General features: G+C 38.0%; 1 protein-coding gene across 11 annotated transcripts in view; it reads left to right on the top strand.

The window, feature by feature from the left end:
* Sntg1 (syntrophin gamma 1) overlaps nucleotides 1–26,693 on the top strand; it is an 835,208-nt gene that overhangs the window by 642,771 nt on the left and 165,744 nt on the right. The gene's annotated exons all lie outside the window — the stretch shown is intronic.

Raw genomic sequence — 26,693 nt, 5'->3', positions numbered from 1 at the left:
ATCAAAATTAAAATTCAATTCTTCAACGAATTAGAAAGGGCAATCTGCAAATTCATCTGGAATAACAAAAAACCTAGGATAGCAAAAACTCTTCTCAAGGATAAAAGAACCTCTCATGGAATCATCATGCCTGACCTAAAGCTGTACTACAGAGCAATTGTGATAAAAACTGCGTGGTACTGGTATAGTTACAGACAAGTAGACCAATGGAATAGAATTGAAGACCCAGAAATACACCCACACACCTATTGTCACTTGACCTTTGACAAGGGAGCAAATACCATCCAGTGGAAAAAAAACAGCATCTTCAACAAATGTGCTTGCCCAACTGGCGGTTATCATGTAGAAGAATGAGAATTGATCCATTCCTATCTCTTTGTACTAAGGTCAAATCTAAGTGGATCAAGGAACTCCACATAAAACCAGAGACACTGAAACATATAGAGGAGAAAGTAGGGAAAAGCCTCGAAGATATGGGTACAGGGGGAAAATTCCTGAATAGAACAGCAATTGCTTGTGCTGTAAGATCAAGAATCTACAAATGGGAACCTCAGAAAATTGTAAAGCTTCTGCAAGGCAAAAGACACCGTCAATAAGACAAAAAGACCACCAATAGATTGGGAAAGTATCTTTATCTATCCTAAATCAGATAGGGGACTAATATCCAGTATATATAGAATGAACTCAAGAAGCTGGACCCCAGAAAATCAAATTACCCCATTTAAAAATGGGGCTCAGAGCTAAACAAAGAATTCTCACCTGAGGAATACAGATTGGCTAAGAAGCCCCTGAAAAAATGTTCAACATACTTAATCATCAGGGAAATGCAAATCAAAACAACCCTGAGATTCCACCTCACACCAGTCAGAATGGCTAGGATCAAAAATTCAGGTGACAGCAGATGATGGTGAGGATGTGGAGAAAGAAGAACAGTCCTCCATTGTTGGTGGGATTGCAAGCTTGTACAACCACTCTGGAAATCAGTCTGGCAGTTCCTCAGAAAACTGGATATAGTACTACTGGAGGATCCTGCAATACCTCTCCTGGGCATATATGCAGAAGATGTTCCAACCGTTAAGAAGGACACATGCTCCACTATGTTCATAGCAGCCTTATTTATAATAGCCAGAAGCTGGAAAGAACCCACATGCCCCTCAACAGAGGAATTGATACAGAAAACATTGTACATTTACACAATGGAGTACTACTTAGCTATTAAAAAGAATGAGTTTATGAAATTCCTAGCCAAATGGATGGACCTGGAGGGTATCATCCTGAGTGAGGTAACCCAATCACAGAAGAACTCATACAATATGTACTCACTGATAAGTGGATATTAGCCCAGAAACTTAGGACACCCAAGATATAAGATACAATTTGCTAAACGCATGAAACTCAAGAAGAATGAAGACCAAAGTGTGGACACTTTGCCCCTTCTTAGAATTGGGAACAAAACACCCATGGAAGGAGTTACAGAGACAAAGTTTGGAGCTGTGACGAAAGGATGGACCATCTAGAGACTGCCATATCCAGGGTTCCATCCCATAATCAGCTTCCAAATGCTGACACCATTGCATATACTAGCAAGATTTTGCTGAAAGGACCCAGATATAGCTGTCTCTTGTGAGACTATGCCGGGGCCTAGCAAACACAGAAGTGGATGCTCACAGTCAGCTATTGGATGGATCACAGGGCNCCCAATGGAGGAGCTANAGAAAGTACCCAAGGAGCTAAAGGGATCTGCAACCCTATAGGTNNAACAACATTATGAACAAACCAGTACCCTGGAGCTCTTGACTCTAGCTGCATAGTTTCAAAAGATGGCCTAGTCCGCCATCACTGGTAAGAGTGGCCCAGTACCCTGGAGCTCTTGACTCTAGCTGCATAGTATCAAAAGATGGCCTAGTCCACCATCACTGGAAATAGTGGCCCATTGGACTTGCAAACTTTATATGCCCCAGTACAGGGGAACGCCAGGGCCAAAAAGTGGGAGTGGGTGGGTCGGGGAGTGGGTGGGAGGGTATGGGGGACTTTTGGGATAGCATTGGAAAAGTAAATGAGGAAAATACCTAATAAAAAGTAGAAAAAAAACAAAACTGGAGATCCACCTGCAGAAATATGAAATTAATACTTGACCTCTTATTTTACACAAAAATGAATTCAATGTAAACCAAAACCTACAAAATAAGACTTGAAACTTTCTCACATTGGAGGAAAACACAAGGGGTAAATCTTGAATATATAACCATAAAGAAGGACTTTCTAAAATGCACTCTAATAACATAAGAAATAATCCTAAAAACCAATAAATGCAATCATGTGACTCAAGCAAATAAAGTCATGAATGAATAGCCTGCACGATGAGCAGTAGACAAACCAAACCTGTATGTCAAGGGACTAATATTAAAGTGTATAAACAACAACAACACACACACAAACACACAAGCACACATACCACTACCATCACCACCACCATCACCACCACCATCACCACCACCACCACCACCACCAAGACCACCAGTTGTACAATCAATAAGTGGACAAAAACACTGAATATAAAGTTTTAACAGGAAGTAATGAAAATGGCCTATAAATACCTTGTAAAGTTTTTCATATACTTAGGTGGTTACAATTTAAACTATTCTGAGGTTCCTACTTACTCCAGGCAGAATGGTTATTGTCAAGAAAACAAAGAAGCTGCGTATGGTGGCATACACAAGTAGAATATGCTGAAGAGGAGAGGCAGAAAGAGCATCAAGTTCAAGACTGGCCAGGGGAGAAAGTTGGGCCATGTGTGGTACTATGTGTCATTAATCCTAGCACCCGGAAGCAAGAGATTTCCTCCAAATCCTATATTCCTTTCTGTGAAAAATGAGGCGAAGTTTATAGTTTTGATCATCATTGTCATGTAGTTGAGATATGTTACTATATGGAGATTAACATAGATTATCGAAGGGATTAAAACATGGTCACTAGGCGATCCAAGCCTTGATGTGAAGAGTTGGCATTATAGGAAGGACTGGCTACAAATTGCTAAATTGGAGGACATGAGATTGGCTGTGGAAAAAAAAAAAACAGGTCCAGTAGATGAGAACAAAAGCTTCTGCTATGTGCTACCACTGATAAATGGAGTTCTACTAACACCTGCGAATTTTCTGTGTGACCTACTTGGAACTGAAGTCTTACAGAATTGTAAAATGACAGACCTGTCTTCTGTTTGTGAATTTAATAATGCATGAAGTTTGTAGCTCTTTTTCTAGCACCACTTCAATACCTCTCAGGAGGGATGCATATGTGCCTAATACACAAGTTCACAGACAACCAGTAGACCCTTCAGCATCTCCACACTAGGCAATGCTTTTATATGCCCAGGTGAAATCCTAGTCTTGTACCATGGGAAAGGCATGTTAACTTTTTCTTTGACTCAGTAGGTAGCAACTTGGCAGTTACACTGATAAGTACAAGCAAATAGTACATATTGTAATCTGATTACTTACAATAAATAGATTCCTATTATTGTTAAGCTATTACATACTTCTTTTCTCCTGCTTCCTTTCTCTGAACATAGAAGCTCTTCAGAATGAATAGAGTATGAACCATACACTTATGTTTTGTTATTCTCATCAATTCAAATATTTTATGATTTTATTTTTTATTGAGAATTTCATATGATTCCTGAATCTTCTTCATTTCCTCTCCCTTCTCTTTTCTACCCCTCTCATGTCTTTACAAATCATTCCAAATTATTGCCACTTACTTTGTTTATTACTTTTATACAGATATGGATATGTGACAATGACCTGTTGAGTCCATATAGTTTACCATATATATATATATATATATGTATATATATATACATTTAATGCTGACCACTTGGGATTGGATAGACTATCAGAGAACTCATCCCTGGAGAAAACTGTCTCTCTGTGTGTGTGAATGAGTGTTAATTACCTATAGATCTTCATCTAGGTGCGAATCCTTATGAGACTTCCCCATGTTCTGATAGGTTTTTCTGAGTATGTGACTGTCTTGGTTAGGGTTTTACAGCTGTAAACAGATAACATGACCAAGGTAAGTCTTTTAAAGGACATTTAATTGGGGCTGGCTTACAAGTTCAGAGGTTCAGTCCAGTATCATTGTGGGAGGATGGCAGCATCTAGGTAGGAATGGTGCAGGCAGAGCTGAGAATTCTATATCTTCATCTGAAGGCAGCTAGTGGAAGACTGACTTCCAGGCAGCTAGGACTAGTAAGACCACGCCCACAGTGACACTCCTACCTGAACAAGTCCACACCTCCAAATAGTGCCACTTCCTAGGCCAAACATATACAAACCATCACAGTGATGTCTGTATAATATTAAATATCAAGAGCTCTCAAAGACATTACCTATTTTTATTAGATATTTTCTTTCTTTACATTTCAAATGTTATTCCCTTTCCTAGTTTCCCCTCCAAAATTCCTCTATTCCCTCCCCCTTCTCCCTGCTCCCCAACCCACCCACTCCCATCCCCAGTCCTGGCATTCCCATATACTGGGGCATAGAACCTTCTCAGGCATCTCCTCCCATTGATGACCGACTAGGCCATCCTCTGCTACATATACAGCTAGAGCCACGAGTCCCACCATATGTATTCTTTTGTCGGTGGTTTATTTCCAATAAGTTTTGGATGTACTGGTTAGTTCATAGTGATGTTCCTCCTCTGGGGCTTCAGACCCCTTTAACTCCTTGGATACTTTCTCAGGCTACTGCATTGGAGAGCTTGTGCTCTGTCTAATGGATGATTGTGAGCATCCACTTCTGTATTTGCCAGGCACTGGAAGAGGCCCTCAGAAGACAGCTATATCAGGATCCTGTCAGCAGGCTCTTGTTGGCATCTGCCATAGTGTCTGGGTTTGGTGGTTGTTTATGTGATGGATCCCCAAGTGGGGCAGTCTCTGGATAGTCGTTCCTTCAGTCTCTGCTCCAATCTTTGTCTCTGTAACTCCTTTCATGGGTATTTTAATCTCCCTCTAAGAAGGATTCTGTGCTTGTGGGCTAATATCCACTTATCAGTGAATGCATATCGTGTGTGTTCTTTGGTGATTGGGTTACCTAACTCAAGATGATATCCTACAGATCCATCCATATTTCTAAGATTTTCATAAATTCAGTGTTTTTAATAGCTTCGTAGTACTCCATTATGTAAATGTACCACATTTTCTGTATCCATTCCTTTGTTGAGGAACCTTTTTATTGCTATTAATTTAAGCTCATGCTTTAAAATTTCCGGTTTAGCTATGTATCTCATATTTAAGCCAATTTTTGAATCAAAAACCTGCTGTTTCTACGAGTGCTTACATAAGTTGGAATAGTCAGTGAGACAGGAAAAAATCCACCAGAAGTCCATGTTTTAAAACTGAAACAACATTGTCCTTGCCTTTCTTATTAGGATTTAATGATATTTAAACAAGAGACTTTATGTAAGTGAAAAATATTCCCTTTCCAGTCTCCATCTGCACCCTAGAGCTTGTGCTGTTCTTAGCCCACTGAGCACAGGTCCTGCGAGAGGAAAGCTGGTTTCATAAGCATGCCAACAAAGGCTTACAAGCACATAGGATGGAAAATATCAAGGCAGAAACAGCAAGACCAACTAAAACCAGAGATAAACAGAAAGTGAAAGGCAAGCACAAGAAACTTACGAACAGAAACCCAGACTACATGGCATCATCAGAACCCAGTTCTCCCACAATAGCAATTTCTGGATATCCCAACACAACAGAAAAGCAATATTTGGATATAAAACCACATCTCATGATGCTGAGAGTGGACTTTAAGAAGGACATAAATAACTCCCTTAAGTAAATACAGGAGAACACAGGTAAACAAGAAGAAGCACTTTAAGAGGAAACCCAAATATCCCTTAAAGAATTACAGGAAAACACAAATAAACAGGTGAAGGAATTGAACAAAACCATCCAGGATAAAAAAAAATGGAGGTAGAAACATTAAAGAAATCAGAAAGGGAGACAATTCTGGAGATAGAAAACATAGGAAAGAGGTCAGGAGTTATAGATGTGAGCATCAGCAACAGAATTCAAGAGATAGAAAAGAAAATTTCAGATGCAAAAGATACCATAGAAAACATGGGCATAATAGTCAAAGAAAATGCAAAATGCAAAAAGCTCCTAACCAAAAACATCCAGCAAATCCAGGAGCAATAAGAAGGCTAAAACTAAGAATAATAGGTATAGAAGAGAGTGAATGTTCCCAACTTAAAGGGCCAGTTAATATCTTCAACAAAATTAGAGAAGAAAACTTCCTNAACCTAAAGAAAGAGATGCTCATGAACATACAAGAAGCCTACAGAACTCCAAATAGATTGAACCAGAAAAATTCTTCCCATCACACAATAATCAAAACAACAAATACACAAAAAAGAAAGAATATTAAAAGCAGTAAGGAAAAAAAGGTCAAGTAACATATAAAGGAAGACCTATCAGAATTACAACAGACTTCTCACCAGAGACTATGAAAGCCAGAAGATCCTAGGCAGATGTAATACAGACCCTAAAAGAACACAAAAGCCAGCCAAGGCTACTATGTCCAGCAAAACTCTCAATTACCATAGACGGATAAAACAAGGTATTCCAGGACAAAAACAAATTTACACAATATAATTCCACAAATCTAGCCCTTCAAATGATAATACATGGAAAACTCACCATAAGGAAGGAAACTACATTCTAGAAATAGCAACAAAATAATCTCCTTTGAACAAACCATAAAGAAGATAGCCATATAAACATAATTCCACCACTAAAAATAAAATAACAGGAAGAAACAATCACTTTTCCTTAAAATCTCTTAATATCAATGGACTCAGTTCCCCAATAAAAAGACATAGACTAACAGGCTGGATATGTAAACAAGACCTAACATTTTGCTGCATACAGGAAACCCTCCTCAGTAACAATGGCAGACACTACCTCAGAGTAAAAGGCTGAAAAGCAATTTTCTAAGCAAATGTTCCAACCAAACCAGCTGGAGTAGTCATTCTAATACTGAATAAAGTTGACTTTCAACCAAAAGTTAGCAAAAATTGTAAGGATAGACACTTCATACTCATCAAAGGTAAAATCTACCAAGATGAACTCACAATTCTGAACATATATGCTACAAATGCAAGGCTACCCACATTCATAAAAGTAACTTTATTACAGCTCAAAGCACACATTGCACCCCACATAAGAATTGTGTGAGACTTCAACACCACATTCTCATCAATAGACAGATCAGGGAAACAGAAACTAAACAGAGACACAGTGAAATTAACAGAAGTTATGAAACAAATGGATTTAACAGATATTTACATAAAATTTTATCCTAAAACAAAATAATATACCTTCTTCTCAGTACATCATGGTACATTCACCAAAACTGACCATATAATTGATCATAAAACAGGCCTCAACAGATACAAGAAGATTGAAATAATCTCATGCATTCTATGAGATCACCACCGAGTGAGGCTGGTCTTTAATAACAACAAAAACAACAGAAAGCTCACAAAAACATGGATGTTGAACAACACTGTACTTGATAACTTGGTCAAGGAAGAAATAAGGAAAGAAATTAAAGACTTTCTAGAATTTAGTGAAATTGGAGGTGCAACCAACCCAAACTTGTGGACAAATGAAAGCAGTGGTAAGAGGAAAACTCATAGCTCTGAGTGCCTCCAGAAAAAACTGGAGAGAGTATACTCTACCAGCTTGGCAGCACAACTGAAAGCTCTATAACAAAAAGAAACAAATAGACCCAAGAGGAAGGGAAGGTAGGAAATAATCAAACTAATGGCTGAAATCAACCAAGTAGAAACAAAAAGAACTATGCAAATAATCAACCAAACCAGGAGCTAGTTCTTTGAGAAAATCAACACAAGGATAAAACCTTAGCCATACAAACCAGAGGGCACAGAAACCTTATCCAAATCAACAAAATCAGAAATGAAAAGGGAGACATAATAACAGAAAATAAAGAAATCAAAAAATTGTCAGATTCTACTACAAAAGTCTATATTCAACCAAACTGAAAAATCTGAAAGAAATGGACAATTTTCTAGACAGATATCAGGTGTCAGAGCTAAATTAGGATCAGAAAAACTATCTAATCTGTCCCATAACCCCTAAAGACATAGAAGCAACCATTAGTAGTCTCCCAACCAAAAAAAAAAAAAAAAAAAAAAAAGCCCAGGACCAGATGGCTTTAGAGCAGAGTTCTATCAAACCTTCAAAGAAGACCTAATTCCAAAACTCTTCCAACTATATCACAAAATAGAAACAAGGAACACTGCCAAATTCATTCTATGAATCCATAATTAATATATATACAACACAAAGACCCAACAAAGAAAGAGAACTTCAGACCAATATCCCTTATGAATATCGATGCAAAAATACTCAATAAAATTCTTGCAAATCAAATCCAAGAACACATCAAAATGATTATCCATAATGATCAAGTAGGCTTCATCCCATGAATGCAGGGATGGTTCAATATATGGAAATACATTAACATAATCCACTTTATAAATTAATTCAAAGGAAAAAAATACATGATCATTTCATTAGATGCTGAGAAAGCATTTGACAAAATCTAACAGCCTTTCATGATAAAAGTCTCGGAAAGATCAGGAATTCAAGGCCCATACCTAAACATAGTAAAAGCAATATACAGAAAACTAGTAGCCAATATCAAACTAAATAGAAAGACACTTGAAGCAATCTCACTAAAATCAGGGACTAGACAAGCTTTCCCCCTACCTGTTCAATATAGTACTCCAAGTCCCAGCCAGAGCAATTAAACAACAAAAGGAGATCAAAGGGAGCCGGGTGTGGTGGCGCACACCTTTAATCCCAGCACTTGGGAGGCAGAGGCAGGCAGATTTCTGAGTTCCAGGCCACCCTGGTCTACAAAGTGAGTTCCAGGACAGCCAGGGCTATAAAGAGAAACACTGTCTCGAAAAAAAGAAGGTCAAAGGGATACAATTTGTAAAGGAAGAAGTCAAAATGTCACTATTTTCTGATGATATAATAGCCTTCCTCTACTGAAAGAATAAACAGGATGAGAAAGAAATTATGGAAACATCACCTTTCATTATAGTCACAATAATAAAAATAAATCTTGGTGTGATTCTAACTAAGCAAGTGAAAGATCTGTATGACAAGAACTTCAAGTCTCTGAAGAAAGAAATTGAAGAAAATCTAAGAAGATGGAAAGATCTCCCATGCTAATGGATTGGTAGGATTAATATAGTAAAAATGGCCACCTTGCCGAAAGCAATCCACAGAGTCAATGCAATCCCCATCAAATTTCTAACTCAATTCTTCATAGAGTTAGAAAGAGCAATTTCCAAATTCATCTGGAATAACAAAAATCCCAGGAGAGCAAAAAATATTCTCAAAAATAAAGAACTTCTAGGGAAATCAGCATCCCTGACTTCAAGCTGTACTACAGAGCATTCATTATAAAAACTGCATGGTATTGGTAAAGTGACAGGCAGATAGTTCAATAGAATATAACTGAAGCCCCTGAAATGAACTCACACACCTATGGTCACTTGATCTTTGACAAAGGAGGTAAAACCATCCCATTGGGGGAAAAAAAAAAGACAGCATTTTTAACAATTGATGCTGGTTCAACTGGCTATTGACATGTAGAAGAATGCAAATTGATCCATTCTTATCTCCTTATACATAGCTTATAGAAGTCCAAGTGGATCAAGGACCTCCACATAAAACCAGATACATTGAAACTAATAGAAAAGAAAGTGGGGAAGAACTTTTAGCACATGGACACAGGGAAAATTTTCCTGAACAGAACATCAATAGGTTATTCTCTAAGAACAGTTATTAAAAACGATGAATGCATGACATTCTTAGGCAAATGGATATCATCCTGAGTGAGATAACCCAATATCAAAAGAACACACATGGTATGCACTCACTGATAAGTGGATATTAGCTTAGAAGCTCGAAATACCCAAGACACCATTCACAGGTCAACAAGAAGGAAGACCACAGTGTGGATACTTCAGTTCTTCTTGGAAGTGAGATCAAAATACCCATGAGAGAGACAAAGTGTGGAGCAGAAACTGGAAGAAAGGCCATCCAGTGACTGTCCCACCTGGGGATTCATCCCATATACAGTTACCAAACCCAGACACTATTGTTGATGCCAACAAGTGCTTGCTGACAGGAGCCTGATTTAGCTGTCCCTTGATAGGCTCTGCTAGTACCTGACAAATACAGAAGTGGATGCTCATAGACATTCACTGGACTGAGAACAAGCTCCCTAATTAAGGAGCTAGAGAAAGGTCCCAAGGAGCAGAAGGGGTTTGCAGCCTCGTAGGAGGAACAACAATATGAACCAACCAGTACCTCCAGAGCTTCCAGGGACTAAACTACCAACCAAAGAGTACACATGGAGTGACTCAAGGTTCCAGCTGCATATGTAGCAAAGGATGGCCTTTTGAGACCTCAATGACAAGAGAAGCTCTTGCTTTTGTGTGGACTCTATGTCTCAGTGTAGGGGAATGCCAGGACAGAGAAGCAGGAGTGGGTGGGTTAGTGAGCATGGGGAGAGGGGATAGGATAGGGGTGTTTTCTGGGGCTCTTGAGGAAAGGGGATAAAATTTGAGATGTAAATAAAGAAAATAAAATAATAATAATAATAATAGTAAAAAGAAAAAATATTGTATTTGTCAGATAGTACTTTTAAAAGTCAGCTCTTTGCTAACATTAAAAGAATCTAATGATTTCTCTCGTCTTGAGGAGAACGTTTCACAACAGAGAATTCAAAAAAAATTTTAGTATATAAAATATACATTTACAGATATTGAAAATATACTTTATTGAAAATATATTTTATTTTAATCTTTAGTTCCTTAGTATTTACTCAAATATTTTGCCATTTAGAGGTTGGAAAGAAGAAACTGTAGAATTGTCTTCTAGTTTAATTTCACAAATAATAAAGAAAGTGAGCAAGAGTAACAGCAGAAATGAGGGTTGACACTGTGTTCATGTGAGATCTGATAACAATTACATTTTACCTCTATGGATATCTCTCAAAATATTTTATCCTAATTTCTGCCTGAGAAAACATTTACACAGATCCTAACTAATGAATATTCTAGAATTACTAAATTCATTCCATGTGTAGGAACTTCAAATTCTTCATGAACAAGACCATTTTGAAAAGTTTTGCTGTAAAAGTAGAATTGGAAGAGACATGGAAAAGTGTATGTCATGGAAGTGATCTTGGAAAGAGAACAGGTATTTTGAAAATCCACATAAATGAAAATAGCATCCAGATTTCAGTCAAAAGTCGTGCATTTCAATGGACTCACCATTTTACTCAAGGGTCTATAGTAAAGAAATCAATGGTGGTTTAGTAATACCGAAAACTGTTTTGTGTTAGTGGGTACTCTTTCTGCCATTTTTCCATAAAACTAATAATGTTTAAGATAAAAATTTTTACATATTTATGTGTGTATTAAGGCATTAGCATATTTTAACTTCATTGGTGGCATTCTCATTTTTAATATACCCATTTATGCATTTATGTTCTTTCTGGGAACCTATTACATGAACTTAAGTGCTAGATAGGGGGTTTTCAGAGAGGAAACCAAGGGGATAACATTTGAAATGTAAACAAAGAAAATATCTATAAAAAGTGCTAGAATGTAATATTGAGAAAAAATAGGTCATGTCTGCCTTTGTGGTACAGGAAGCTAAATGAAGAAGGATGAAATAAAACAACTAAGGACATAAATGAGGTTGAAATTTCTGTTTCATGTGAGTGAAGGATTATGAGATGCTGTGTGTATCTAAAAGACATGTTGATACATGAACTGTGAGTAGGGATTACAGGTGATCAGTGATAAGAACAGAGCAAGAGCATCTATGTGGAAAAGAAAGTAATGGGTTCTGTTATAAAAGTAAATACCAGTAAATGCAGACAATTTAACTAGTATGGGCTGAAATGAATCATTCCAGAAATGCTTATCTTAAGGACATGTCATATGTAAATTGCATGCTGTTACTATATTCATGCCATTAACTATTACTTCATGAAATGACATCAATCATAATTTTCATTTAGTTGGTATTTTTGATTAATAAAACAAGGCAATGAGTGAAAACTATCATGTATTTTAAAGATCTTAACACTCAAAAGATAGGCAAGTTTGATTGAACAAGAACTTTAAAAGCAAAACCCTAGCAGGTTTAGATTCTATACAAATAACTACCATCCTTGAAGGAATTAGGACCAAGTTACTGAATACTGGGTTTCAAGTGTGAAAAGATAAGGTGTGAAAATATTGCCTACATTCCAGGAGAGTGGATCATAGGCTGAACCTCACAGCTGGAGTCAATAATAGACCCATAGGTTACCTAAGACTATGACAGCTTTCCTACTGTGTATGCAGCCTGTTTGTTTAACCTACCTTTAAGAGAACAATATAATCAAACTTAATCGCCTGACATTCTCCCGTGTAATCAGCTTTTACAACCTAAGCTTTAGTATTAAGTAGTGTATTCTTCCAAACTGCAAACCAAAAAACAATGTTTGTGTATATAAACACACAGTAATGTAGTCATTTGCTGAAAGCAACAATAGGCTGAAAAGCAACTTTATATAATAAAATATGCACTATCAATTATGGAAGCACCATTCCGCTATTACACAATAACATTTGCTTGTTTGTTTTCTGGGTTAGTTGGAGTCAGTGAATTAATCCCTTGTAAAACTTTGTTAGAGATTTCTGTAAAGACGACTCCCTCATCATATGGTTTCTGTGCTGTACAATATATACAGAGTGAAAGATCTTTGTTAAGGACAGAAACAGACACAGGGACAGACATCATCCAACTGGCATTCAGACTTGTAGTATAGGTTATAGAAAGGATGGACAATCAGATATGCAGGGAGAGAGAAGTACAGATTTAAACCTAGGCCTGCTCAGGGTAAAATTACTCCAAGGCAAAGTGCTTATATTATTTTCCCTAATGTAAGGTTATTACTGATTCATTTTGGGTACTGTAATATTCTTACTAATATATTCAAATGAATATGAGGTAAGGATACTATTATTAAAAGAATATAACAAGCATGTTATTAAGAGGTCATATTTTAGAAAAACAACATAACATTACCAAAAATTGGTCTCTTATTATCCTTTACAATGTGAGTAACATGTGCTCAGTGTAACTACACATGCACACACTTGAGTTCTAGGAGAAAAGCAAGTATTTGTTACACATCACGGTAGAAGTCTGCTATTTCTGTGATTGCAGTAGGAAGTGGATAAGGACCACTACAGCAACATACTTTTAAGTATGTGAGGCTCAAAAGCACCATAGCATCAAAATATCCTTTATTTGCTAGGCACTAGCAGAGCCTCCCAGGAGACCACTATATCAGGATCCTGTCAGCAAAATCTTGTTGGCATCTGCAATAGTGACTGGGTTTTGTGGTTGTTTATGGGATGGATCGCCCAGGTGGGGCAGTCTCTGGATGGTCATTCCTTCAGACTCTGCTCCGAACTTTGTCTCTGTAACTCCTTCCCTGGGGATTTTGTTCCCCCTTCTAAGAAGGGTCAAAGTATCCACACTTTGGTCTTCCTTCTTGAGTTTCATGTGTTTTGCAAATTTTATCTTGGGTATTCTGAGTTTCTGGGCTAATATCCACTTATCAGTGAGTATGTATCATGTGTGTTCTTTTGTGATTGGCTTACCTCACTCAGGGTGATATCCTCCAGATATATCCATTTGCCTAATAATTTCATAAATTCATTATTTTTAACCGCTGTGTAGTACTCCATTGTGTAAATGTACCACATTTTCTGTATCCATTACTCTGTTGGGAGACATCTGGGTTCTTTCCAGATTCTGGCTATTATAAATAAAGCTGCTGTGAACATAGTGGAGCACATGTCCTTATTATAAGTTGGAGCCTCTTCTGAGTATATGACCAGTAGTGGTATTGCTGGATCTTCTGGTAGGACTATGCCTAATTTTCTGAGGAACCACCTAACAGATTTCCAGAGTGGTTGTACCACCTTGCAATCCCACCAGCAATGGAGGAGTGTTCCTCTTTCTCCACATCCTCACCAGCATCTGTTGTCTCCTGAGTTTTTGATCTTAGCCATTCTGACTGGCATGAAGTGGAATATCAGCAAATACAGAAGTGGATGTGCACAGTCATCCATTGGATCGACCACAAAACCCAAGTACCCAAGGAGCTGAAGGGGTTTGCAGCCGTGTAGGAGGAACAACAACATGAACTAAACAGTACCCCCAGAGCTCCCTGGGACTAAACTACCAATCATCAAAGCAATCACATGCTGACTCATGGCTCTAGCTGCACATGTAGCAGAGGATGGTCTAGGCAGCCATCAATGGGAGGAGAGGCCCTTGGTCTCGTGAAGGTTCTATGCCCTAATATAGGGGAATGCCAAGGCCAGGAGGCAGGATTGGGTGGGTTGTGGAGCAGGAGGAGGGGTGAGGGGATAGAGGATTTTCAGAGAGGAAACTAGGAAAGGGGATAACATTTAAAATGTAAATAAAGGAAATATCTAATTAAAAATAATAAATAAATTAAAAATAAAAATTTAAAATAAAGCAGGGAAAAATATCCTTTATCTACCAAAGTAAACAGCTCCTGTCTTTTCACAGGTATTTTTATGCTGAAGATAAACATGAGATTTGGTATCATTAAATTTGGTTAGAATACAACTTCTTGATATTTATGTGAATCTTAAACCCCTTCTCATAAGTAGTATTAAGTAATTACAAGTTACATTAATGATTTAATTTAAATAAGCTTTTAAATTTTGTCTTTTATATGGCACCAACATATTTTTAGTTACCCTTTTGAGGCACCCTCTAAACTAAACTAAACTAAACTAAACTAAACTAAACTAAACTAAACTAAACTAAACTATTTCACAAGTCATTAGTGAGTGATGGGATCTGTCATATACAGGGTTATGTGTTTCCACATATTTGGGATAATCATTTTATGATAATTACTGAGATTCTGAAAGGTTAGTTATTTGAGTATCGGTACCTTAAGGAAAATGAGAAAACTCAGTAAAATAAACTTTAAATAATGACTAAACTATCAAGAACCTGCAGGTCTGCATCCATGTGGAAATGGGTAACATTTAGACCCATCCTCAGAGAGTATCCTCACTCAGGTCTTTCATTTTTCTAAATGTGAAATTATCATATCAAAGTGTTCTGAGAGAACTGTCTCGTTTGTTATAGATTCAAATATAAATACCCCGTAGTAGCAGCATTTATTGTAATAAAATGTTTCACTTTAAACCATATGAAATATGTGTGTACCAGGAAAGGGGACAACATTGAAATGTAAATAAAGTAAATATATAATAATAAAAAAAAAAGGAACACACACACATATTGTATAACAATGTGTATACAATATGATCTGTATTTAAAGTAAGAGAAATCTTATATATTGATCAAGAAGACTAAATTTTCTTTTTCTTTCTGTGTGACAAAGTTTCTGAACTACAGTAGCTGCTGACTCTCTCAGTGGTTCTGGGAATTTCTTCAACAGCTCTTGCATTGATAGTGTTTTTTTCCCACTCTCTTTATAGTACTGACTTGCCTAATTTTTGCTACCTCAGGATCATGTAGCAGCTGTCCTGCAATTTGTAAAATCAATATTTAACTGTGGATGATATAAGCCCTCAGAAAAATGGACAGATACCTTTAGGATTCACAACAGAGGCAGAGAATATTAATTAGACATGTGAATTTAGTCAGTTGTTATTTCCGCTTTTTTCCTACAATCTTTTTTTAATTTATTTTTTATTTTATTTTTTATTAGGTATTTATTTCATTTACATTTCCAATGCTATCCCAAAAGCCCCCCCACATGCTCCCCCACCCACTCCCCCACCCATGCACTCCCACTTCTTGGCCCTGGCATTCCCCTGTACTGAGGCAGATAAAGTTAGCATGACCATGGGCTTCTTTTTCCACTGATGGCCGACTAGGCCATCTTCTGATACATATGCAGCTAGACACACGAGCTCTGGGGAGTACTGGTTAGTTCATATTGTTATTCCACCTATAGGGTTGCAGATCCCTTTAGCTCCTTGGTTACTTTCTCTAGCTCCTCCATTGGGGGCCCTGTGATCCATCCAATAGCTGACTGTGAGCATCCACTTCTCTGTTTGCTAGGCCCCGGCATAGTCTCACAAGAGACAGCTATATCTGGGTCCTTTCAGCAAAATCTTGCTAGTGTATGCAATGATGTCAGCGTTTGGAAGCTGATTATGGGATGGATTCCTGGATATGGCAGTCTCTAGATGGTCCATCCTTTCATCTCAGCTCCAAAGTGTGTCTCTGTAACTCCTTGCATGGGTNTTTTGTTCCCAATTCTAAGAAGGGGCAAAGTGTCCACACTTTGGTCTTCTTTCTTGAATTTCATGTGTTTAGCAAACTGTGTCTTATATCTTGGGTATCCTAAGTTTCTGGGCTAATATCCACTTATCAGTGAGTACATATTGTGTGAGTTCTTTTGTGATTGGGTTACCTCACTCAGGATGATGCCCTCCAGGTCCATCCATTTGCCTAGGAATTTCATAAATTCATTCTTTTTAATAGCTGAGTAGTACTCCATTATGTAAATGTACCATAATTTCTGTATCCATCCCTCTGTTGAGGGGCATGTGGGTTCTTTCCAGCTTCTGGCTATTATAAATAAGGCTGCTATGAACATAGTGGAGCATGTGTCCTTCTTACGGGTTGGAACATCTTCTGAATATATGCCCAGGCGAGGTAATGTGGGATCCTCTGATAGTACTATGTCCAATTTTCTGAGGAAGCGCCAGACTGATTTCCAGAGTGGTTGTACAAGCTTGCAATCCCACCAACAATGGAGGAGTATTCCTCTTTCTCCACATCCTCACCAGCATCTGTTGTCTCCTGAATTTTTGATCTTAGCCATTCTGACTGGTGTGAGGTGTAGCCATTCTGACTGGTGTGAGGTGGAATCTCAGGGTTGTTTTGATTTGCATTTCCCTGATGATTAAGGATGTTGAACTTTTTTTTCAGGTGCTTCTCAGCCATTCAGTATTCCTCAGGTGAGAATTCTTTGTTTAGCTCTGAGCCCCAATTTTTAATGGGGTTATTTGATTTTCTGGAGTCCATCTTCTTGAGTTCTTTATATATATTGGATATTAGTNCCCTATCTGATTTAGGATAGGTGAAGATCCTTTCTCAATCTGTTGGTGGCCTTTCTGNCTTATTGACGGTGCCTTTTGCCTTGTAGAAGCTTTGCAATTTTATGAGGTCCCATTTGTTGATTCTCGATCTTACAGCCCAAGTCATTGCTGTTCCATTCAGGAATTTTTTCCCTGTACTCATATCTTCGAGGACTTCCTACAATCTTTATAGTTAAGAGGTTAAGAATCATATATTTTTTCTTTTGAGTGAGTTTATAATATTAGGGAAAAACAAGGTGGGAAAACAAGACATTATTCTTCATAATGATATTGCTTATGGAAAGCTAACATAAAAGTAAATAGAAGACCTTTTATCAAAGCAAAAAGCTTGTAGTTGAATAAAGCCTCCCAGAAAGTAAGTGTCCTTAAAGATGAACTAAGGGCTGTGATCAGAGACTGCAGAATGAGGTTCAAATAGGCATGGCTGTCACTGAAGTTCTTACTTTTCATAGCCATGACCATGTTGAATAATTAGATGTAGGTTCTAGCTACTAGCTTGTTTTCTGCATCATTTTTCCTATACATCGTAATGGAATTGTCAGTCACATAGGTATCAGGTAGAAATCTGGGTTATGTCAAGTGAAATCAAATAACTACAGTCACTTAAGTCAGAACAAAAGCAAGAGTGAGTGAGGTGATGCATTATATGCAAACCGTAGCAGTTATAGTTTTATTCTTTATTTTGGCATCTGTGTCAGAAGATGTATCCAGTGAGCTTGAGGTCCTCACAACCCATTGATCACTGTTTTGTGTCCAGTCATGGCTTAACATGATGATCTCCATTTACTATAAAAAGATGCTTTATTAATGAGTGTTAGCTACATCTGTGGATATGAAGATAAAATTTACAGATAAAATTTGCATTGAGAAATAATGCTCATTTAGAGAAGTGTTGGGTTTAGATAATCCTCTAAGATCCATTATTTCACTAGAAGACCAGCTAGATTTTCAGAACTAGCCATGATTTCTTTTTTATTAAATGGACTGTGAGTCCAGTTGGACAATCATTGCTTGCTACAGAGATATGAGTACCACATCTAGCACTGTCATATATGTCTTGTTATTCTTATCATTGCTAGGTCAATAGGTGTTTCAACTGAGTAAGACTGTTTAATTGTTTCTATCCTTTGGCAACTTTCATAATTTTTTTTGGAACAATTAAATTTACACCAGGAAAGAGGATTTCACATTAGATTCATTCTATCCACGGGAACCATGTGCCCATTGAGTATGGTGTCTTCAGCAATAGGAAGCCATCCTCAAACCCTGGATAATCTATATTTTTCTGGGAATCACTTGGACTATCCTGGCACTCTTTAAAAAGAGGTTTCTCATTCCTGGTGTTAAGGTTTTTGTTAGTCTGTGGCTTTTGTGAATAACACTATTAGCCCAAGAGACTTAATTTTCCTTAAGCTTTATGTATGTATTGTAAAATTTTAGGTAAGTACAAAATATTATGATGCCTTTGGGGCCTTATTAAATAACTCTGGTGTTATTTGTCCCTCCTCTTTATGTCCCTCTGTTTTCCCTAGTTGGAACTTCTCCATCACCTGTTACTGTTTCCCATTTCATCATCACCATACAGGCAGCACCTTAAGCCATTATCTGGTGCCCATTATGACAGCACTATGCATGTGCACCACATACATGAGGGTAGTTTTTCTGTTTCAATTCTTCTATAAGTGCTTGATATTTTTACCCTAAGATTTGGCATTATTTATTGCACTTTTAGAAACCATACAAAATAAATCTTCATCATAGGCCCCCAATTACCATGGATGTCTGCATTCTTGATTTTGGTGAAACAGACAAAGATGAATACTTTAAATGTGAGTTTCTGAATAGGGATTGTTTGGATGGTTGCAGAAATTTTCAGTCTATCAATCACACTGGTGTGCTTCAGTGGGTGTGTATGTTTGTGTATGTGTGAGTATCTACATGAGTGTTTGTGAGTATATATGAGTTCATTTATGTGTGTAGTATGTGTAAGAGAGTGTGTGTATGTGTGTGAGAGTTCATGTATATGTGCACTTGTGTGTGTGTGTTTGTGTGTATGTGCATGCAGTGTACAAACTTGAATCAGGAGCAATGCTATCTCCATGTGTTCTCAAATCCTATTCCATAACATAGGATCTATTTTCTATAGCAGAACCAACACAAAGATCCATAAAATGCAGAGGACAGCTGACTATGGCCGCAACTGCAATTAATATATCTACAATAGAGCACAAGGGGCGTTGTGTAAAAGGAGGTAGATGAGTTTTAAGAACCAAAGAAACATGAAGTTTTTTATAAGATTGTGTCACTTAAGTATGACAAAACAAAACAAACAAAAACCCCCAAACCAACAAACACTCACAAAAATTTAACAACATGGCTTCCTAAAAAGGACCCAAATAATGATACTAATTGATATGAAGGTGATCCTTCAGAACCCCATGCTAAGTATTGAAAAGGAGAGACTTAGTCTCTCCCAGAAAAGAGCCTCCTAAAACCATATACCTATAAACAACACTAAAGTCACTCATAAGGTTTGTTGTTGTTGAGTGTTTATGTATGGGTGTGACAATAATAAATAATAAGGGATCATGAATCTGAGAGGAGATGAAGTGAGGAGAAAGAAGGGAAGTGATGCAACTATATTTTAATTAAAGAAATATTATCCACACATGCTTATGCAATTTGAAATAACGTTTTGTGGGGCATTGAGCTATGCATAGACAAGCTAGTCTCCAGTCTAGCTGAGATGCTGAACTCTGGTACCTGGTTGTCATAATTTACCTACATGGGATGGAAGGAGTTCTCTCATGTCTCCTGGAACTCTGGCTCCTGTCTAAGTTACTGACCACCTCAGCCCCCACAGGAGAAGCATGGCTAGTAAGCAATGTCCTAAGCTTCTGACCTTCAAGCTAAACTCCTCCCCAGTTACCTAGCAACAGAAAAGATAGCAGCTCACATTAAAAGGAGCTGTTTGGACCCTTCTTGCCCTCTCCCTCCTCTCACTCCTTTGTTCTTTTACTCTCCTCTCCTCTCACTCTCTCCCTCTTACTCTTTCTTTCTAGCCTTCCCTCTCTCCCTTTCTACTTCTTCTCTTTCCCCCTGCCTTTCTATAATAAAGCTTAAAACCATAGACAGTCTCTGCTCATCAATGCTGCGTTCACTCTCACTGGTGTGGGAACCTCTCTTCCCTCTTCCCTCTCTCTCATAACCCCGGGGCTACAGGGTGTGGCCCCAGGGCCCCTAGGTTGGGCTGCCCCTTGTTCACCCCCTGACAAGTGTGTTAGTGGCTAGGATGCCCACCAGGGGCTGAGTAGAAAATGTCTGGTAGCCCTCCCACATCTGCCTGTCTAGAGGTGGAACTCTGGTGGGACCTGGGACCTTCCTCCCCCTCTTTCCCAGGCCTCTTGTTAGTTCCCACAATATTTCTTCTCAATGATCATCTTGGAAAGGTTTATAAATAAATACCTTTTGTTGATCACGACCTAAAGACTGTGTAGCTCCATGCATCAAACTAACTTCTGTAAAGCATTTGAAAATTCAAAGAGGTGTGAATTAGAATCCATTTAACATTTCTTTCATTGGAGCACGTGTGTGCATGTAGTCCTCTATATAGGTGTGAGTTGCAGCACTATGGGAAGGTTCAGTATAGTTACCCTTACTCTCTATGGGTTAATAACTTCAGATATTTGAGAAACTATCAGCAACATCATGTTTTTCTGTTCTTTTGTATTTTCCTGAAGATATTTGTGTGTGTGTGTTTGTCTGTGTGTCTATGTGTCTGTGTGACTGTGTGTGTATAATTTGCTAGTTTACTGATTTATATTTAAAGTTTGGATTCACTTTGAGTTGATATTTGCATATAAAAGGGATGATCCAAATTGATTCTTTAGTATTGATATACATGCATAAACTTAGCACCTTGCTAAAAACAGTTATTTCATGAATGTTAGAAGGTATGCTAGTATGTCTTCCATGTATCCACATGATTGTGTGTATGTGTGTGTGTGTGTGTGTGTAGTGTGTATGCACATGCGCACAAATGCAGACATTGAGTGCATGTCTGTGTCCATGCATGTGTGTGCGAGCAGTTGTAGGTCCATATCCAGCAGCTCTAATAATGCTTTGTAGTAAATTTTATATCAGTGTCTGGGACTCTTTTGGAAAGGCAAGATGAAGAACAAGTTGACCTACATGATCAATTGTTAGAGAAAAAAGGAAGGAAAAAAAAAGGAAAAGAAAAATGGAATCAAAAGCAAGCTGTCAAATATCACTGAAACATAAAGAAGATGTGAATAAATTCTCTTTTTAAATTTCCTGTGTGATTATGACCTTTTCAGATTCCCTTTGAATTCAAGGACGTTTAACTTCTGTCTTCTTTTCCAGTGTAGGGAATCTAGTCAGGCTTTGCTGTAGGATGAGCTACACCTCTGAGCTAAATCCAGTTTGAGAAAGGGTGTCTCTATTTTTTTCCTTTTTTTATTATATATTTTCTTCATTTACATTTCAAATGCCATCCCGAAAGTCCCCTTGCCCTGCCATGCTCCCCAACCCACCCACACCTGCTTCATGGACCTGGCATTCCCCTGGCATATGATCTTTGCAAGACCAAGGGCCTCTCCTCCCATTGATGGCTGACTAGACCATCCTCTGCTACATATGCAACTAGAGACACAGTTTCGGGGGTACTGGTTAGTTCATATTGTTGATCCTCCTAAAGGGTTGAATGCCGCAGACCCTCAGGGTCCCTTGTCTGCGTGGAACGGGTCTCTGGGGCAGGTGGGCAAAGCTTCGGCGAGTGACAGACAGACCAACTTGCGAGACTGTGTAGAATCTGAATGTGTTGTCACAAAGTGAATCTCAATCTTATATAGTACAGAAAATACAAAGGGTAGCAGGCAAAGTACATTGAAGTTACCTGGTACAAAACAAAGGAATGACTTCAAAAGGATTTACAGGAACCAGGTAGATGTTTACAGTAAAGATAAAGCAGTCCTGCCTAGGGGCAGCTTAGTGACAGGTAAGGATTTCACACCCTAGTAACAATTTGTGCTACTCCTTTGAGCCTTGTGAAAGCTAGCACCAGGGGGTTCTGCCCTTAACAGACCTTCTCATAAATAATGGAATGCCACAACCCCCTTATTTCCTAGGCCTTGCTAAATTCTTATATGAGTGTAACTTAAGTATCTGGAGAATCTCCATTTGTCAGGAGAATTCACCAACATGCTTCTAATAGGCAATGTAGCCTGTACTGAAGATTTCTATCTCAGTGGGATTCCCTGGCTCTATTTTGGTATTCCCTTGATTGGGTGTGATTAGCTACCATCCTTAATAGACCATCTCTGAGCTACTGGCTCCATCTTTTGTAATGCTTAATTAGTTATTGAATAGGTTAACTTCCTTACTGCATTCTTACAGGATTTTAAGTTCCGCTTCTGGGACCTTGGAACACTGGGGAGACTTAGCTATAACAGAATTTTTCCATACACAAGACTAATGCAGGAATAGGGGATGAGGATATGGGTAAATGATAACTCCAAAACTCCAGGAGGTGAGTTTCTGTGAAACTCTGCCTCGTGAGTGGCTTTTAGGCTTCTCAGCCTGTCAAGCAGACTTCACTGGAGTGTGTGTGTGGTAGTTGAAGACCCGTTTAACTCTTTGGGTTTTTTCTCTAGCTTTCTTTAGGGGCCCTGTGTTCCATCCACTTCTGTATTTGCCAGACACTGTCATAGCCTCACAAGAGATAGCTTTATCAGGATCCCGTCAGCAAAATCTTGCTGGCATATGCAATAGTGTCTGGGTTTGGTGATTGTATATGGGATGGATCCCCGGGTGGCAGTCTCTCGATGGTCCTTTCTTCTGTCTGAGCTCCAAACTTTGTCTCTGTAACTCCTTCCACATATTTTTTTGAATAAAAGTATGTGTAGAATTTCACTGAATTTGTGCAGCTACCGAGAAGACAGTGATTCTGAAATAGGAAGTCATAAAAATCACCTATTATAGAATGTTGTCACATTTCTCTACATTTTCTTTAATTTCCTTTGATGACATATAATAGTTGCATTTTATACTTTTTCTTTTTGATGAAACTCTGAATATACTTTCTCTTCATGAAATTATAGTAGGGAAATTTTAACTAACCTTTGCAGGTTGTCTTATCCTCCACTATAGGGAAAAGCTCCAGTCATTTACTACTGAGTATGATGTTTTAGTATGAATTTCTCATCTTTCACTTTGTTGGTGATAAAGTTTGCTTTTTTCATTACATTTTGGGAGCTTTTATTATAAATAGGGATTGAATCTGATTAAATGTGTTTTTATTTCTCAACTACATTGACAATATAAGTGTGTGTGTGTGTGTGTGTGTGTGTGTGTGTGAATGCATTTATTTGGGCTAGGTTTATGTGAGCATGTAATACAATACATCTGGAAGTGTCATTGTATCTAATATTTCTGAGTCCCAGGATGAAGCAAACTGCCTGTGCTCAGCATGTACTATATAATTACTGCTCCCTGCCCATTGTTGCCTGTCTACATGGCCAATACTCAAGTTACCACATAAGGTTTCTCAGACTATTTGTCAAATTTAAAAAGTCAAGTTAAGAGTAAAAATGTTCCACACACGATATTCATCTATTCCTACAATTATTTCTCGATGGAAAATAAGTAAAGATGTGGTTTTACTCATGCTAAATAAGTTCAGATTGATTAGTTTGTGATGTCTCTGTTTCCAAATTATAATCATTGTTGTGAAAGAAATCTAGTAAGCAGATAATTGCCCTAGTACAAGGTAAGGTTAACCAGACCAGGTTAACGTTGTTTATTTGTTTTGTTTTGTTTTGTTTTGTTTTTTTTAATTTTATTTAAACTACTTTTCACTCCAGATTTTATTGCCCTCCAGGTCTACCCTTTAACTGTTCCCTATCTCATACCTCTTCCCTGCCCCGTGTTTCCAGGAGGATGTCTCCACCTCCATGCCGCAGACCCTCTGGGTCCCGTGCCTGCATAAAACGGTTCTCTAGAGTAGATGGGCAAAGATTAGGACGTGACAGACAGACAAACACACAAGAGAGGTGTTGAATATGAATGTAATTTTCTGGTCGAGCTTAGACTAATTATATTACAGCAAATATCATCAATAGTAAAAGATAACAGATACGGTACATTGAAATTTCCCAGGTGCAAAGGGAGTGACTGCAAAGTTTAAGCTAGCGATCAGCATCCCTCCAGATGTAAGAGGAATGACTTCAAAAGGACTATGTTAATCTTAGATTAGCACCTGCTGGGGTCATCGCTGAGTTTCACACTTTAGAGTTAATTGGGCAAGAGGGGTATTAACTCTTGTCTGGCCTCAGGAATAAAGTAGTGTCAAGGACTTAGGCCTTGTTAATATTTATCTATATCTGGAGAATTCCCATTTATCAGTATAGTAACTTAATTTGCTGTTGGCATGGAATATAGTCTGTAATAAGAATTTCTATCTCAGTGAGAATTCCAGTCTCTTTTTGTAGATAGGTGAAATAATGACTAGTACTTAATTGGTTATTGAATAGGTTAAACTCCTTGTTATTATCTGGAATCTAAGAACACTGGGAGAAGGCTTTAGCTATGTTAGAANACAATCTTAAAAGGCATTTACTATAAGGTAATGCTTAATAGAGTGCACGTGAATCCATATAACAGACTAGCGGTGAGTGGAGGATTGATATTATGATTTATAAAAATTAGGGGAGAAGAATGTCAGACTTAAGGAAGAGAGTTCCCTTTGAAACCCATTGCTTCATCGGTCAGTTTCCCAGCTTTCGCTATGTCAAACTGACTCAACCAAAGTACGTGACACCTCCACCCTCACCCCACCAGGCCTCTATACTCCCTGGGGTTTCCAGTCTCTTGAAGGTTAGGTGCATCTTCTCTGACTGAACCCAGACCTGGCAGTCCTTTGCTGTATATGTTGGTGGCTTCATATCAGCTGGTGTATGCTGCCTGGTTGGTGGCATGGTGTCTGAAAGATCTCAGGGGTAAGGGTTAATTGAGATTGCTGGTCCTTCTACAGGGTTGCCCTCCTCCTTAGCTTCTTCCAGTTTTTCCCTAATTCAATCACAGGGGTCAGTAGCTTCTGTCCATTGGTTGGGTACAAATATCTGCATCTCACTCTTTCAGTTGCTTGTTCAGTCTTTTGGAGGGCAGTCATGATAGGTCCCTTTTTGTGAGCACACCTCAGTAATAGTGTCAGGCCTTGGGGCCTCCCCTTGAGCTGGATCCCACTTTGGTCCTATCACTGAACCTTCTTTTCCTCAGGCTCCTCTTCGTTTCCATCCCTGCATTTCTCACTTGATGCCTTGTCTTTCTGCTGGAGGTGGGCCATATCAACATTGTTATAGCATTAGAGGAATAACAGGGTTTTTGCATAAACCTCCTCAAAACTTGCTTAAAATATATTCATTTGCAAATTTTATTTCAGTTTTCCATTTTACATGAAAAAATACCTAGAAGGTCAGTTTGTGCTGGTAGAAGAGAGTTTAGTGATTTTTATAACTTTGTTCTTATATGCATGTAATTGCACATTCATATTTACTAGATAATTCCAGGAAGTTTAAAAAGAAAAAAATATGTCAATAACATAATTTTTCATATAAAGAATGAGTCTATATTTATTTAGTTTGATATAAGCTTATACCATATAAACCTGGTGCTGTCTCCCTGAATTTGATGGAGAGTAATGGATTTCATCAGCCAGTACACTGCTGAGCATATACATCTTCTAGGAGTATCTACTTCCATTTGCTTTTTCATATCTGTTTCCATGTTACTTCAGAGGAGATGCTCCTGGAGAGTTTAGATTTTTATGCAATGTAACTCTATATTTTCTTAAAGTAAAATATATTCTGTTTGGATTATGACTGAAAATACATATCATATACTTTAATACTTGGCTTTTCCATCTACTCTCTTGTTATGAATATTAAAGTAAATTTACTGTTCTATGATGTACAGTATGAATTCAAATCGTAAACCTGCTTTTACTTAATTTTGGCTGATACTCATTTATATCACATGGAATTAATATTAGTTTTCTATAAATTAAAACAATTAAAAGGTTTCAAAATCTTTATATTTGATACAGTGTATGATCTGTAATTAAAATGGGACTATATGCAATAAGTTTAGTATGTTGAGGCACCCTTTAGTGTAACATAGCCTACTCCCAGCTATGTTTTGAGACAGGTTCTCACTATGTAACCTTGGCTTACTTGAAACTCCTGTCCAAAGCAGGCTGCCCTTAAATACAGAGATCTGTCTCTAGCCTCTGCCTCTCTGCCTCTCTGCCTCTCTGCCTCTCTGCCTCTCTGCCTCTCTGCCTCTCTGCCTCTCTGCCTCTCTGCCTCTCTGCCTCT

This window comes from Mus caroli, chromosome 1 (genome assembly GCF_900094665.2).
Source record: "Mus caroli chromosome 1, CAROLI_EIJ_v1.1, whole genome shotgun sequence".
NCBI lineage: Eukaryota > Metazoa > Chordata > Mammalia > Rodentia > Muridae > Mus > Mus caroli.
The sequence above is the reverse complement of the archived record's forward strand: the minus strand, read 5'-3'. Positions and strand labels throughout refer to the sequence as shown.